Source organism: Ictidomys tridecemlineatus, chromosome 12 (assembly GCF_052094955.1).
Source record: "Ictidomys tridecemlineatus isolate mIctTri1 chromosome 12, mIctTri1.hap1, whole genome shotgun sequence".
NCBI lineage: Eukaryota > Metazoa > Chordata > Mammalia > Rodentia > Sciuridae > Ictidomys > Ictidomys tridecemlineatus.
Window position 1 is genome coordinate 4,246,001 of NC_135488.1, and position 15,524 is coordinate 4,261,524.

The 15,524-nt window shown below is 40.9% G+C and overlaps 1 long non-coding RNA gene across 3 annotated transcripts in view; it reads right to left on the minus strand.

The window, feature by feature from the left end:
- Positions 1–14,702, minus strand: part of LOC144368985 (uncharacterized) — a 143,199-nt gene extending 128,497 nt beyond the window's left edge. The window contains exon 1 of one of the 3 annotated variants that reach the window (XR_013428399.1): positions 14,261–14,702. This is a non-coding gene — a long non-coding RNA (uncharacterized LOC144368985). Of the gene's footprint in view, positions 1–14,059; positions 14,184–14,260 lie in introns of those variants that run through there. The other 2 variants (XR_013428398.1, XR_013428397.1) reach the window with 2 other exon arrangements.
- Positions 14,703–15,524: the final 822 nt, after the last annotated feature.

The following is a 15,524-nucleotide window of genomic DNA, read 5'->3' on the forward strand; positions in this document are numbered from 1 at the left end:
GATATTTTAATTATACTTAGTCAAACATTTGAAAAGAAAAAGGAAATAGTGCCACCTAATTGTGTAAGAGGCTTTTGTTCTTTTTTTTTAATTATTTATTTATTTATTTTAGTTCTCGGCGGACACAACATCTTTGTTGGTATGTGGTGCTGAGGATCGAACCCGGGTCGCACGCATGCCAGGCAAGCGCGCTACCGCTTGAGCCACATCCCCAGCCCAGAGGCTTTTGTTCTTAAGGAGTTTTTTAAACTGCATATTAATTATCAGCCATAAGCATTTATTCCAATTCATTTATATCTCAACTGACTGGATATAATTAAACAAAAAAAGCTCCGCAGTTGCCAAATTCTCAAAAGTGAACAAAATTTCAAGTTCTCTATACTTACATCTTTAAAAAATAGCAAACTCTGTATCTTTTAGGTAATGCAGCTAATGGTGAATTAACAGAGTAAATTCTATTCAGTTAACCTTAAGAAGATCTTTCAGAAGAATTTCCTTTATATGATACACTGAAGTACTCAGAATAACAGTAATTTTGGTTCAATCCCCAACCATTTCTTCTATTATAGAACTTAAGTAGTGGATCACTAGCAAAATACAATATTTTCATTTAATTAAACATTTAAAAAGAATAACTGAATTTCACATGGATGTATTTTAAAGTTAAAGTAATCAAAAATGCCAAACTTTAAAAACGTACCTACTACAATGCTATAAGGATATGTGAAGCAAATTACCCCCAATTAGGATGTTCAAAATCATGACATTTGAAAAGTTCTTTCATACCACATCAGTAGATGCGGACTACTGAAAAAACTTCAAAAACTCAGAGTGAGCCATAAGCAATTTCATATGCCAATTGTCTCTGCCTCCTTGTCATTGGTTTGAATGTAAATCCATGCTAGTGTTAAACCATCACCTACACCTGCCCTCATGGCTCTGTACCCAGCCTGTATCCATAGAGCTGAAGAAGGTAAGAGACGAAAATGAGAAAGGTTAAACAGAATACCTGTAGAAACCTGTGTCCATTTTTTTTTCTTATTAACGTTTTATTTTAACTTAGTTTATAATAAAGGAACAGAAAATAAGTTGCTCACTAAAAATACATCACAACTGTGTGTATAACTTTTGAATATTATTTAGGAATTATCCCCAAAAGTGCACACCCAGTTCAACCCAATACCAATGCACAACTCCCAAGAACTAAAATCTACAGATAGGATGAGAAAGAGATAGGCTACCTGTATGGGTGCCAGGTGTTGAACTCCACACACTGACCGAGGCAAAACCCAATTCTTGTACTCCTTACATCATTACTGTTGTGTGTCAAAAACTAAGGCTGGCCCAGCATAGTAGCGGAGGCCTGCTCAGAAGTCTGAGGCAGGATGATCACAAGTTTAAAGCCAGCTTCAGCAATTCAGCAAGGCCCTAAGCAATTCAGCAAGACCATGTCTTTAAATAAGGTATTTTTAAAAGGTCTAGGGATGTTGCTTAGTAGTTAAGGACCCCTGTGTTCAAAAGCTAAGATTTATCACTTGCCCTCAATTTGCATTTGTGGATTAGGACAGAATTTTTAGTTATCTGATGTCATTAGCTTACTCTCTAGTTTTCATCATTAGAAAAAGACTTTCTAAAACCACACATTCTACCCTTCAGACACAATCTTAAGTGTATCTGATTCTAATTACATAGCAGCATGTTAACTGAACTTAGAAGGAACATGCCTTTATATATCTCATAGGCATTAATGGTTACCACATCAACAATGAAACTATTACATTTGTGTTGGGGGGGGGTGTATGGGTATATGGTGTCAGTACACGACACATCAACTTTTAGTCCTATAAGTACCATTTATAGACATCACTACATATTCATTTTATATGTTACATGTCAGGCCCTGAATTTTGACTAATTGTCTAACCATTAATATGTTTTATAGAAATCTGAGACCCTGTTGCTTCTTAGAGCATATTCAAGCTATAAGAATGCACTGGAATCTAATCCAACCCCACCCTCACTCTAGACCCACCCACAACACAATCAGCACACTGTTTGCTGCTTAGAAATTGAGAAGTACAACTTTTCAGATGTGATTTACAAATAGCAGGGAGATAGCATGCAATGACTAGTGCATTACAGCCAAATGATAGATGGGTAAGCCCTGAAGACTGAAACTAAGTCTCTCTCTCAATTCCTATTAAAAAAGGGGCGGGGGGACAGAACAATGCAGACTCGATTTTTAAAAGGTGACATCTGATAAGGAGGCACATCTTTAGCATCCACATGGCAGATCTAATTTTTGGAAAGTATTTCCACACACTGTACAAATACACTTCCATCGCTACCAAGATTGGGGTGGGCTGGGTACAAAGACAAGGACAAAGGCACAGGAAACAAAGTGTGCCTAAAGGTTCAGTGAAATTCCACATTAAGGAGCTCTGTAACTAGAACCAAGGTTAAAATGGACACACCCCGAATTTAAGCTCAGGAAGAAGAAGCTGCTCTGGAATCAGGAAAACTAAAAGCTAAGACAAACTTTCCAAAAAGGTTATACTTCTCTAAACCATGGCTTCACATAGCAGTAAGTGTAGACCTGTGAATTCCTTTTTTTTTTTTTTTGGTACTAGGGATTGAACACAGGGGTGCTTAGCCACTGAGCCACATCCCTGGCCCTTAATTTTTATTTTGAGATAGCCAAGTTGCTGACACTAGTCTCAAAATGCAATCTTCCTGTCTCAGCCTCCCAAGTCGCTGGGATTATAGGTGGTAAGACATGAATTCCTGTTATCTATTTCTCTCATAATGGTAAATACTTGCATCAGCCTAGAAGCACAAAATGCATAAAAATAATTGCCTTTAAAGCAGGATTTACATATTCAGATTATATTCATCTTTTCAAATAATTACTTTGGGGAGCTATATATTTGTTTTAATGATGTTCTATTATTCAAAATAATTTTTTTAATTCCAAGCACAATCTCTATTGCCATCAGTCAGGGATACTGCAGAAATGACTCCTATATTGGCTAAAAAAAATAGGATAGGACACTTCTAAGAGCTCTTCCAATTCTAATAATTATTTTAGACTGCTAGAAATATCATGAGCCTCTGTGATATAATAAAATCATATAACTCAGGCTTAAATGACAATTTCAACTCCTTACATGTACACACACCCAAATACAGTATCTATACTGAATTTGAATACTTGAATACCTCTTATTTTATAGAAATCTACCTATAATCCATTCCAAAATCAGACAATTTGGTCATTTTAAACTAAAACAAAACCTGTGTCCTAGTTACCTCTAGTGCCACATGGATGACCAAGGTTTAACCATAACATATACAAAGTTAATCATACATATATAAATTTTACAAAATGCAAAAAAAAAAAAAAGCTTGGTAAACTAATGCCTCGTAATTGAGAAAACCAACATCCATTCATAATATTTTCATTGTAAGGTTTAAGTTCTGGAAGAATTAAGATAACTTTGGGAATAACAAAATTCTTATGAAATAGTATAATAGTCCTAAAAGAATAATTGATTATTCTAAATGATTAAAAATTAATTTTTCCTTCAGCAAACCATCTTTCATCTGCATCATTGCATGTAATCAGTAGAATTAATTTATTTATCCCAACCAGTAGTTTTCAACAGGGGAAAGAACAGGAAATGAGGGAGAAGTATATCACCCTTAGGAGAATTTTTAAATTTTGTATGGGCTTCTTGAGTGGGCATTTAATGAACAGGGTCTACAATATATGCAACAGCTCTTCACAGGAAAATCTCATCCTGCCTTTTACATGACTAGAGCATTCCATTTGACATTCACAGAACTTAAAAAACAAAGTGCCTATTTGCATGGTTCTAGTATTTCTTGTCTCTCTCAGGAATACAACTCAGTAAACTGAGGAAAACTTTTGCTTTGTTCAGAACTCATCAGGATTGTTCACTCCTTCAGAAAATCATGCCATTGAACATGATGCTGCTTGAAGACTCTCCTTCCTGACCCAGTTCACTGAGTCAGCATTTTCCCTGGCCACAGAACTGAACCAGAGAAATGAGCACCAATTGACTCATTGCATTCTCTGGTATAATTGTGTCGAAACATTTTGAAACAAATGCCTTTTCATTAAAAAATCACAATCCAGTAATTTCTCCATTTTATTATATATGCCATTATATTGATTTAAGTTTACCTATACAAAGTAAGCTATTTATCTATTAATTTCATTTCAGGATCTGTGGGAGATGCTACACAAAAATATTTATCAAAATCTGGTGATGCTGGAAGCCCTGATGCATAAACATTCAGAAACATTCTTCTACCTTGCTTCTTTTTACCTTAGATTCAATATTCCACATGAAAAAGGAATACAGGTGACAGACACCCCTTAGTTCTTTTAAGCTTCTATTTGTATGCCTGGAATGGGTGGGGGTAGTTTAAGCGCCTAGAACAAAACAAAAATAAAAAGCTTAATTTCCTGTCCCCTCTTTTAAAAGAATGTTTAATTTTTAGTCCCATGAAAAAGATCCTCATGCACTATAGGCAAGTGTGATGGTTAGGAAAAATATAAAAGGGATGCTCATGACAGAAACATTGAAGTGGAATTGATAAAATTCAGAATAATTTAAAGAAGGTGGGCAAAGTAAATTATCTCTCAAAATAATTACAAGCTATTTTTTAGATATTTTTTAGTTGTAGATGGACACAATACCTTTTTGTATTTTTGTTCTTATTTGTTTTTATGTGGTGCTGAATATAAAACCCAGTGTCTCACATGTATTAGGCAAGCGCTCTACCACTGAGCCAGAACCCCAGCCCTACAAGCTATTTCTTTTTAATTCCAGTTTTTACTGTCATTTTTAGATACTTAAGGCGGGGAAATCTTGGAGGACTTTTTAACACTCATACATAAAGGCACAGGAACAATGCTGAATTTATTCTCTTCACTTGCAATAGAACACTTAGTGAGAAAATTCAAAGGCTAGCACAGAGTTTTGTCAATTTCCAAAAAGTGAAACAAATCTTCCTTCTTTTGTGCCAAATGCCAACAGGGACTTTGTAAACAATACTGAAATAACACAAGAAGGAAAGGTATGCTTGTTTCTAAAGGGGGTTGAATAAAACTTTCACCTTTTCTTACATCTGTAACACATGGTCTCCAGAGGGAGCACTACATGATCCAGGTGACAAAGCCTAGGAGCTGCCATGAAGGTAGAGGCCTTGCTGCTGTGTCCCTTTCCACAGGTAGCTACTGAGGGGCACCATGGGTGGGGCAGGACAGTGAAGCTTGTCAATCAGGGACCTGACAAGGAGGTCCTAGCTCTCTTTCAAGAAGCACACTCACTCCCTGCTCTTTCCTAGCACAGGCCCTGACACTTCACAGGCCTGCCTCCCTCCTAGAATCTGAGGGCCCATTACATCCTACAGCAGCCCCACCCTCCCACTCCACTGCCAGCAGCATAGGCACTTCCTAGGCAGAAGGGACAGAGTGCATCTTAGATATTCAATAATGCTGCTGAAGAAATAACCGCACAAATAACCTGGGGAGCATCCCATAACACAACAAGAGACATCTCAAACTTGAATCTACATCCCTGATTGTGAATTTCCTGGGAAAGACCAGAGTCCCAGGTGATGACTAGTTCTCATATCCCTTATACCCTCAAGCCTAGCACAGCCTTGGCCAAAGCAGACACTAAATAAACATTCATGGAATAAATGAATGCCCTCACATTTAGCAGATATTAATATTATTGACTTCATAATTCCAAATTATGGAAGCACATAAAGAATTAATTAATACTCTAGAGTAAAATCTGCCAAGCTATTGAATACAGCAGTACTGCACAACTTGGTATGAAAACACAGGTTACTGTGATGTCAGAAAACCTCATGGACTGAGGACTCTGAAAGGTCCAGTCAGTTCCAACTCTGCCATTACTCAGATGGACAAAGGTAGGCAATTCAGTTCTTCAAACTACTATTTGTAAACAGCACAAATTATTATATCTTTGCCATAACTTGATTAGCAATAATGGCACTTGCTGTTTCCTAGTCATCAGCAGGGGCCTCTATTGTCATAAAAACTTTTATTTTACAAGAGAAAGTAAATTTTGAATTGATAAAAAATTCCCTCAAGTTAGGTAATTAACTTATGCTAGGGGAAGGAGGATTAAATACAGGGCCACTTTCCCACTAAGCTACATCCCCAGTCCTTTTTTTATTTTGCAACAGGGTCTCATTGAGTTGCTGAGAGCCTTGGTAAGTTGCTGAGGCTGGCCTCAAACTTGTCATCCTCATACATCACACTCCACAGTCACTGTGCACAATGCCACCACACCTAGCTATGATAATTGGTTTTTTAATTTTTATTCTGACATAATGACTTCTGTCTTTGGAAACCTTGATTAATATACTAGACCTCTGTTTTATCATCTGCAAATAAACTGAGTTAAATCAGTGGTTTTCAATCTTGAGTAATTTTGCTCCTCTGTTCTCTCCCCAACTGACATATGGAAATGTATGGAGACATTTAGGGTCATCACAACTAAGGAAGAGGAACCCAGACAGCTAGTGGGTAGAATCCAGAGATCCTAGAATGCACAGAAAGATTCTTCAACAACAAAAAATTAGTACCAATATTGAGAAACCCTGAGTTAGATCATTTACAAACTATCTAAAATTCAAAATACTAGATCTAAATGTATAACAACAAAAAAAAAACTATAAAATTGCTAAACATGGCAGAAGCTTCTTGACTGGCTATCGTTGGCTATCCCAGAAATTGTAGCTATCCAGCTGAAAGTTCTAGAAATATGAAAGAAAACAAACTTGGACATGGGGATGCAGTTTAAAAACAAACCTATTAACCTTGCACTTTGTGCATCATGTTTGTGATCAATACATAACTGTACCCTTCACTGTTCCCTCTTTGTCCTCTCACCATTCAGTCAGTCCATAGCAACTGGCATGGTCTGTTCTGGATGCAGATGCAAGCCAGCTATGAAAAAGACCGAGGATGATACTTTCTTTTCCTCATAGTAGAAGAAAGTGACCCTAAAATTATTAGTGATCTAATGTAATAAAGTGGGTGGACCTCCAGGGTGGGCCTCCATTCACACAAAAACAAAGACTCCACAGCACCTGAAAGTGGACTAGCCCCTGAACCTTCACAGTCCCTTCCCTACACCTGTGATATGAAAAGTTGCCTCCAAACTTTCACAAGTCTTCTAGGAACAAACTCCCAGCAAACTCAGTTTTGGAAGAGAAAGGGGCATTTTTTAAAAAAAAAAAATAATTGTTCTAACCATTCTCAGAAAAAGTGTGCATAAAATATAGACTTGGAGGCGCTCTGCTTGCACTAAAGGGTGCAATGACAGGGAATTGAAGGATATTCTTTGCCACAAAGTAAAAACAGTAGAACCTTTTATTTTTCTTTGATGTGTGACTATAATAATAATAAAATGAAGGTCAGTGCTTACATTTATTTAAACTCAAAATCTTAGCTGGTTACTCACAGAATTCCAAAATATTAAGAACTTTGAAAAATTTCTTTCTTGTAGGGGCGGTCACAAACTGACTCAAAATCATTCAAGCTTCACTTACTGAGTGTCTCACATGTGTCAGGCAACTGCTAAGCTTTGAAAATATGTGGTGACAAGCCCTAGCTTAACCCAGAAAGTTTTATGGAGAAGACAAAAAACTAAAGTCCCATAACTGGGAGTTAGTGAGCAACAGACCTAACAGTAAGAAAGCACACTTTTAAAGGGTATGATCCACTTTTAGGGAGGCACATGAAGCTTCCAGGAGAAGAAAAATTCACAAGGAAGGCAGGTAAAAATGTGAAAAAAAAGCCACAGGGAGAGAGGACATGGTGCCCATCTACTCACACAAAAATAGTGTCTATATACTGCAAAACCATCAGACAACTGGTGAAAACACTTTACAGTGGGAATATGTGGGGGTCCTTAGAAACATGAAGGAAAGTTCTACAAGTCCAGGCTGTGTGTAACCCTTAACTACCTCCCCACACCAGCAGAGTGGCAGGGCTCAGCCCAGCTTCCCATTCACCACTCACAAATTTAATAAAGTCACTTGAAAGGGCAAGAATCAGTGGCATAAGAAGTCAGCAAGCGTCCTTATACTCTACAACATAAATGTAAGAAAGGCATTCATGCATGGCAAATAAAAAAAAAAAACAACCTGATCAAAAATGAAGTCCATTCAGCAAAATATGCAACTGACCCTACAACTGTAAATGGCAATTGACCCTACAACTGAAAAAAACCACAAACTGCATCTGGTCAGTAGACAGATCCTGTTTATCTTAGTAGTGTCCTTTAAAATTTGAGCCAATATATTAAGTAGAAAGAGTTTAGATTTTTTAAATACTGACTTCCAAATTGTTTTTTAATATGTGTGTTGTGTTTTAATAAATAGCTACTTCCTTTAGAACATGTAAAATCCCTGGTTTGCCATATTCTCTACCACTTCCTAGTGTCTCCATAGCACTTTGAGGATTTTTCTCTCACTTTTCTTATACTTAAAGAATTTTTGTAGTAGAAAAATACTGATGTTCAGTTTTTAAACGTGAAAAAATTGAAAGCAAACCCAAGATGACTCTGAGCTTTCATCTGCCTGCTTCACTCAATTACCTTCCTTTAGACATTCAAATTTAGACCTCAGATTTACGTCTTAACCCATCTGCCAAAAAGTACCAGACTAGTGTACCTCCCAAGCTAGATCAGAAAACCAAATCCAACGGCAAACCATCTGCTCACAGATGAACTGGGGTTTGGACTGGCATCAGCAGCTAACCTAGATCCATTTAAACAGGCCCAGAATCATAGCTAAAATTTGCTCCTTGGTTTTTATTTAGAAAGAAATCCCCAAAACACTGATGACCATTCTTAAAATGCAGAAATGTTGTCATTAAAGAAATCTTCCCCTCTTTCTCTCTCTCTCTCTCTCTCTTTTTGACAGTGCTTGGATCAAACCCAGGGCCTCAGGCATAGCCTGTAAGAGCTTTACCAATGAATGAGCTATTCACCTAGTCCTAGTCCTTTTTCTTTTTCTTTTCAGACAGGGTCTCAATAAATTTCCCAGTTAGCTTTGGATTTGTAATCATTCTGCCTCAACCTCTGAAGCAATTGGAATTATAGGGGCACAGCACAATACCTGGTTCCTTTTTAAAGTCTGATGCAGACACAAAAGAAGCAAACATGAAGAATCAGGATAATTGTTGGGACACCATACCCGGCAAGTTTAGACTTTCCTGTCAGGACTGAAAATGTTACCAAAAAGACTGCTTGATGGCAGGCTCAGAGACAACCTGCATTAGGTGCATTGTGCCCATTACAAGCAAGCTGGGTGTTCATATTTAGGAGATCCATTAGGAGTGGTGTGCGCTAAGTAGAATACAAAACCCTACAGCTATAGAAAAGGGAAGAGAGCTCATATCTGCCAAAGTCCAAAACCACATGCCTAGTGCAATGCTGAGTGCTTGACATATCTCACAAACACACCAAGTTGTCTCTTTAAAAATACCCTAGAATCCCCTACAGCTTGCAAGTTACCTGGTCTGTTTCTCTCCAGTCTTTCCTATCTCCAAAATCCACCTAGCTTCTTAGGTTAGAGATCAGGAAAGTAGTACTGGATTCTTTCCTTTCCTCTGTCCTCTAATCCATCAGCAATTTTGTAAATTCTACCTCCAAAATATTCCTGGAGTCTCTTTACTTCCACCTGGCTCCACAGACACCTTCCCCTCTCCCAAGCACACTGACTTACACCTGGAAAACCGCCATGGTATCATAATTGCTCTTGCCACCTGCCCAAATTCTGCAATGGCACTACAGTGGGCCTTTACTAACATAAAGCAGATCATGTCACAATTTTTCGAAGCCTTCCACGGCAAAAGAAATAAAATTCAGTCCTCAACATGGCCTTCATGCTTGGGCCCTGTCTAGCCCCAGTCACTGTGCCCACAGGCCAGTCCCTCCTGCCGCAGGGCTTTCCAACCCTTTCTGTTCCCTTCCTCCAGTACACCAAGCTCTTTCTCACCTCAGGGGCTTTGCCTTGCTTCCCTCTGCCTGATCTTTATTGCCCTAATCCCTCCTAGTTAGGGGCTGCTCATCCTCAGAGGCCTTTGTTGACCTGAATACCCAAAGTAGACACTCCTGGAGGTCTTCCTCATAGTGCACTTCCAGTCTGCAGGTAAGTTTATTCAGATGATCAATTAACACCTAGCCCTCACCAGACTATGGGACCTCCACAGAGACCTAGCTCATGTCTATATAGTTGTCCCCACACACAGCACACCCAACAAAAACAGCTCATCCTCTCTTTGACTTATTCTCCCACTCATAACTAAAGGAAGTAAGTCAATGATGATTTAAATACTAAAAGCTATTTAAATGTAAAAGCCATGATAACATCATACCAAAACACTGTATATAAAAATGTGTTGGGCATGGTGGCAAGTGCTTATATTCCCTGCTTTTCCAGAGGGCAGGCAAAACAATCTCTTGAACCCAGAGTTTGGAGTCAGCCTGGCATAGGGAGACCCCATCTCTTAAAATAATGTAAAGTGTTATGCTGTCCCTCTCTTTAAACTAGATATGGTAACAAAGAAAATTGATAAGAGCTAGAAATGCAGCTCAGTGGTAGAGCACTTGCCTAGGATGTGCAAGGCCCTAGGCTCTCTCCCCAGCACCACAGAAACAAGAAGTGATGCTCCAGCTCCCACTGTCCTCACCTGACACTTCCCAAACAACATTAATCAGTTCTTAATTGCAGCAGCAACCACACTTTTATCACTCAACATACTAACAGCTATTTTCAGGAGGAAAGCATGAGCATTCTCCAAAATGTCTGGTCTCACTAAGAGCACGCTTCATAAGTGAGCTCAAATCAACACAAAATGAAGGGGGGAAAAGTTCAGGAAGTGACACTGAGCAGGGACCTCTGGTATGATGGCATCCTCCCCCAAAAGGTACATGCAGGTCAGAAAGTAGAGCAGTGACAACTCTGACTGGCTCAGAGTAAAGGTTCACTTTTCCATTGCTGTCATGGAAAATCATATGTACTTGCAAAATAAAACAAGGATAAATTCTCTTACAGCACTATTCTAAAAAAATAATAACAATAAAAATGTTTTTAAAAAGATGATTTTATGTGGGTGAATGAACTATAGTTTCAATTCTGGCAAGTATCTTCTAATTCATTGTTTTTCTGAAATACAAGATAATCATGACACTCACACTGCTTGCTGTGAGCACCCTTTTAGAGTATGCAAATGGTACAATGATTTTCTAATGGACCTAAAAAGTTCTCTTCACTTGAAGCTATATTTTTACAGTAACATATCCTCAAAATAATTTTACCAATGCTATAAAGATTGAAATGCATTGTAAACTATAAGACACTGTTCAAATGAATGGGGACATCTATATTTCTAAAGCAGAAAGCAAAGCATTACTAGCATTCACACTGAAATGTTACATAATGCCATGATCAACTCTTACAGCCAAGTTCAACCACATCATCTCAGTTCTGGCTTTTTATCACCTACTGAGACTTGGCCTGGTGTTCCCTTCACTTATTGTCCACTGGATTTGCTGTTATGGTGACACCAGGTTTTCCTCCCTGCTGACCACATTTTGGCTTCTCTTACTCCTTCCCTGGATATGGCCTACTCTTTTCTCTCTAGGCTAATTTATTCACACAGTTTCATGCTTTTTATTGTCACCCCCATACAAAATTGCTGAATATTCCCTAGCTGGCCACCTTCTGGTCCAATGGTATAAGTTCCTCTGTATGAAGGTGTTTCAGTGTCTCTTCTATACTTTATAAACTGAACTTATCTGTTCCACCCTGCTCCCAGTCTAACAAAGCTGGGTCACGTGCTAACTCCCCCAGTTTACCACCAGCAGCTTTCTTTCCTAATTAAAATAATTAAATAAAAGAATGAATACTAATCTCAGTGATTTTCAATCTGTTCTTCCTTAGGCTTTAGAGAAGGGGAACAAACACAGACACATGGGAAAGACAGGGAGCAGAGGGCTTGGGGGTCCTTCTGCCCCCACTGAAGGGCTGGTGCTTTCTACACAGCCTTCTTCATGTGACTTTTCCTATTCACCTGCTCTTCCCAGTAAGAACTCCATGGCTTCCCATCTGCAAATCTTCCTTCAGAATCACACTGACCTTCTTTACTGCTGCTTTTAGCACCCAGTGCCTCTGCTTAGAGTCTGTTCACTTACAGATTTGGCCCTATGAATGTCAGCTGAACAAACACTTAATCATGTGTCAAGTGCCACCCAGGCAATGGAGTCTTACTACTACTAAAGATCAATCAGAAGTATGATTTAAGATACAAATCACTTTGGTACTGCACCTGAAGTATAGAGACACAGACTACCTATGATTCTTGTCATGAACTTGAAATTACACCTACTTCTCCTTAAAGTTAAGTCAGTTCCTTAACTTGTCTTAATTGTCTTCATCACATCACTTTCCCATCAGGAACCACAGTGAAAGCTTATCATAGAGGTAGATCAAATATAATACTTCTTTTCACCTCAAAATTGTCCAGCAAAGTGCTGACTCAAGGATTCCACAGTCAAGGACTTCATGCCATACAAACAACCAATGCTGCCTTACATCTGAAAATAGCAGTTTTAAGTTCATCTTCCTACTCAATGATTACACACCAAGTCAGTGTAGCAGAATCCAACCTATCGGGATGCTCTGAAATTGCTCCTCTTTTTACCCTTTCTCTCTATTCTATAATATGAATAAATGAAGTTTATTCTCAAGTTTCAGCAGTTTGAGAAGAACTAAATCCATTCAGTCTTTACATTATCGAGCACCAAGAACAAAACTCCATCCCACCACCACCTGTTTGCCATAACCTTTTTTTTTTTTTTTTAAGAGGATTAGAAAACACCACGAGATCTCACTACACTTATTTTTGCCAAGGACTGAAACTGGAGCCTGCCACATGCATCTTCTAGAACAATTCCAACTGCAGGATCCAGAAGACCAAATAAACCTGAAGTTTCAGTGTTGGCCAGGACGGGCAGGTCACTGGTGACCAAACTGACTTTATCCAGCTATCTCACACAGTATTCTCAATAACAGTGTTCAGGCCTTCCTTTTATTCCTTTCAGCCTCTAAGGGGACTGGTGCATTAAGAAATGTTCCTCTAAATGGACAGAGCCATAGATTAAATAAAGCATATTCTGAGGACCTTAACCAGTGACTTTAACCAAAGACTGGGGACAAAACCTAGGGGAATCCAGCCTCAAAAAAATGTTCACACCACTCTGGCAAGTCGCTGCGGCTCTGGCCCAGGTGTGTCTCCAACAGTAACATGCTGACCCTAGAAGGCCAGGCCAAGGGAGCAGGCGAAGGCTACAGCAGCCAGGACGCCAGTGTCGCAGATCCGCAGATCCCGGGCTGGGACACAGGCTAGTTAGCAACCTTCCCACACCGGCGGGACATCAGCCCAGAGCACACTCCCTCGCTCCGCACCCTGGGCCAGGCAGAACTCGGGAAAGGAAGACAAGCAACGAGGGGCAGTGGGATGAAGAGGCGTTCCCCAGAGTGGGCACATGGCACTTGTCTGCCAAGGAGGACAAGCGGGCAGAGAGGGCTTCGGCCCCCCAGAGGAAACAAAAGCCAAACGCCCACCTCCAGGCGCTTGGTGCCTGGGGACAGCTGCGACCCCGGTAGTGGCCCCCGGACGCCCACCCCGGTGGCCACGCCTGACACTCGGCCTAGCCCTCGGTGGAGAGAGGAGCAGGGACTCTGCGGCGGCCGCACCCGTCCAAAGTGGGCGAGAAGTGGGGCGCCGAAAGAGAAAGAGAAAGAGCCGGCGGGGCGGAGGCGAGCCCCAACCGCCACCGCCACCTCGGTCGGGCCCTTTCCGCAGGAGATGCACACGCCCCTCGGCCGCCCGGGGACCCGGGCCACTCCGCGCAGCGGCGTCCAGGGCACCCACGCGGGCTCCCGACCAGCCCGCACGGGCGGTGGGCGTTCTCCTTACCCCCAGCGGATCGGAGCAGCGCCGGCCAGCAACGCAGAGTCGGCCACCGGTGGGGGCGAGCCGGAGCGCTGAGGTTGGGCCGGCCCAAACTGCAGCGCCGCTGGCCCCGCGGTGCCTGGCGGGAGGGGCGCGAGGGCGTGCGCCCGGGGAGGGGGAGCCGCCCCCGCCCCCCACTCTCCACCCGCGCGCATGCTCGCGGACCTGCCACGCCAGCGGCTCCTCGCCCCTGGGAGCCGAGGTTCGCTGGGCTGCCAAGGTCGGGGCTTTCCGGTGCCGGGGAGGTGGCCGCGGCTTGCTCCTCAGATGCGGCTTTCTCCATATTGGCTCCCAGGACAGGATTCCCCAAACCTTGGCTTCTTCCTTCCCTACACCCCCGTCCTTTGCACCGGTGTCCGGGGCGCTCACCGCTGCTTCATCCAGCTCTTGGGGTTCACCTGCCGAGCGTTTTCTCCCTTCCCAACACCTCTCTTCTGATGCTCTGTCCGATTTTGCAACCTCTTCTCTGATGCCCCTTTCCAGCTCTTGACTTTGCCATACACGCGTTCCTGGATACCATTTCAAAATAAAAGAATACTCTTTGCAAGTGCAAAGCCGGAGGAGGTCCTAGCTCTTTAGGACTGGGCAGTCAGTTTCTGCCTTGGTGGAATTTACAGTCCCTACTGGCTCACTTTGGCCTGTCACAAATCATTGTCGCTAGGTTTGGAAGGAAGTTGTTAAATCGTTCATTTTTTGGTTTATGGTTTAAAGTAGCTGTTAATTAACGACTGTAGAAGCCTAGTGACCTTAAATAAAATTTTCTTTCCAGGGGGAGTCTTATGTATAAACTCTAGTATGCACATAATAGCTAATGGGTACAGAATAAGGAAAATAAGCATGCGTTTGTTGCTTCCATCAAGAAATTCAATAATTTGACATGAATAATAATAGCAACATCTAAACTAATCTTTTTGTTTTGCTGTTGACTATAAAACCCAAACTGGATACTAGTTTTTTTAAGCAAGATTGGCCATTTGTTAGAAACATAATGTGGTGTTGCTCTTGAAGAGAGAAATACAAAATCCTTTGCTAATGCAGTTTTTAAATTAAGGAGGAGGATCACAGATACTTAAAAATGCAAACATGGCATACAAACTGTGCCTGTGCTCTAATCATTTTAGAAAAAAAGATTTAAGGGGAAAAAATAGCACAAAGCAGTGGTATACAGAGGAAAGCATTAATGAAGTGGTGTACTTATTTTCATCCCACTTTAAAGAGTCTGTGCTAAGACCTTACAGAGTTTTGATGCATTTCTGGAATACATCAGGAGATACCCCCACCTTTGGATACTTGCTCACCTGACCATATTAGAATGGGCTGGTCATAGTGGCGCACACCTGTAATCCCAGTGATTTGGGAGGCTGAGGCAAGAGGATCACAAGTTCAGAGCCAGTCTCAGCAATTTAGGCAGACGCTGTCTCAAAAAAAT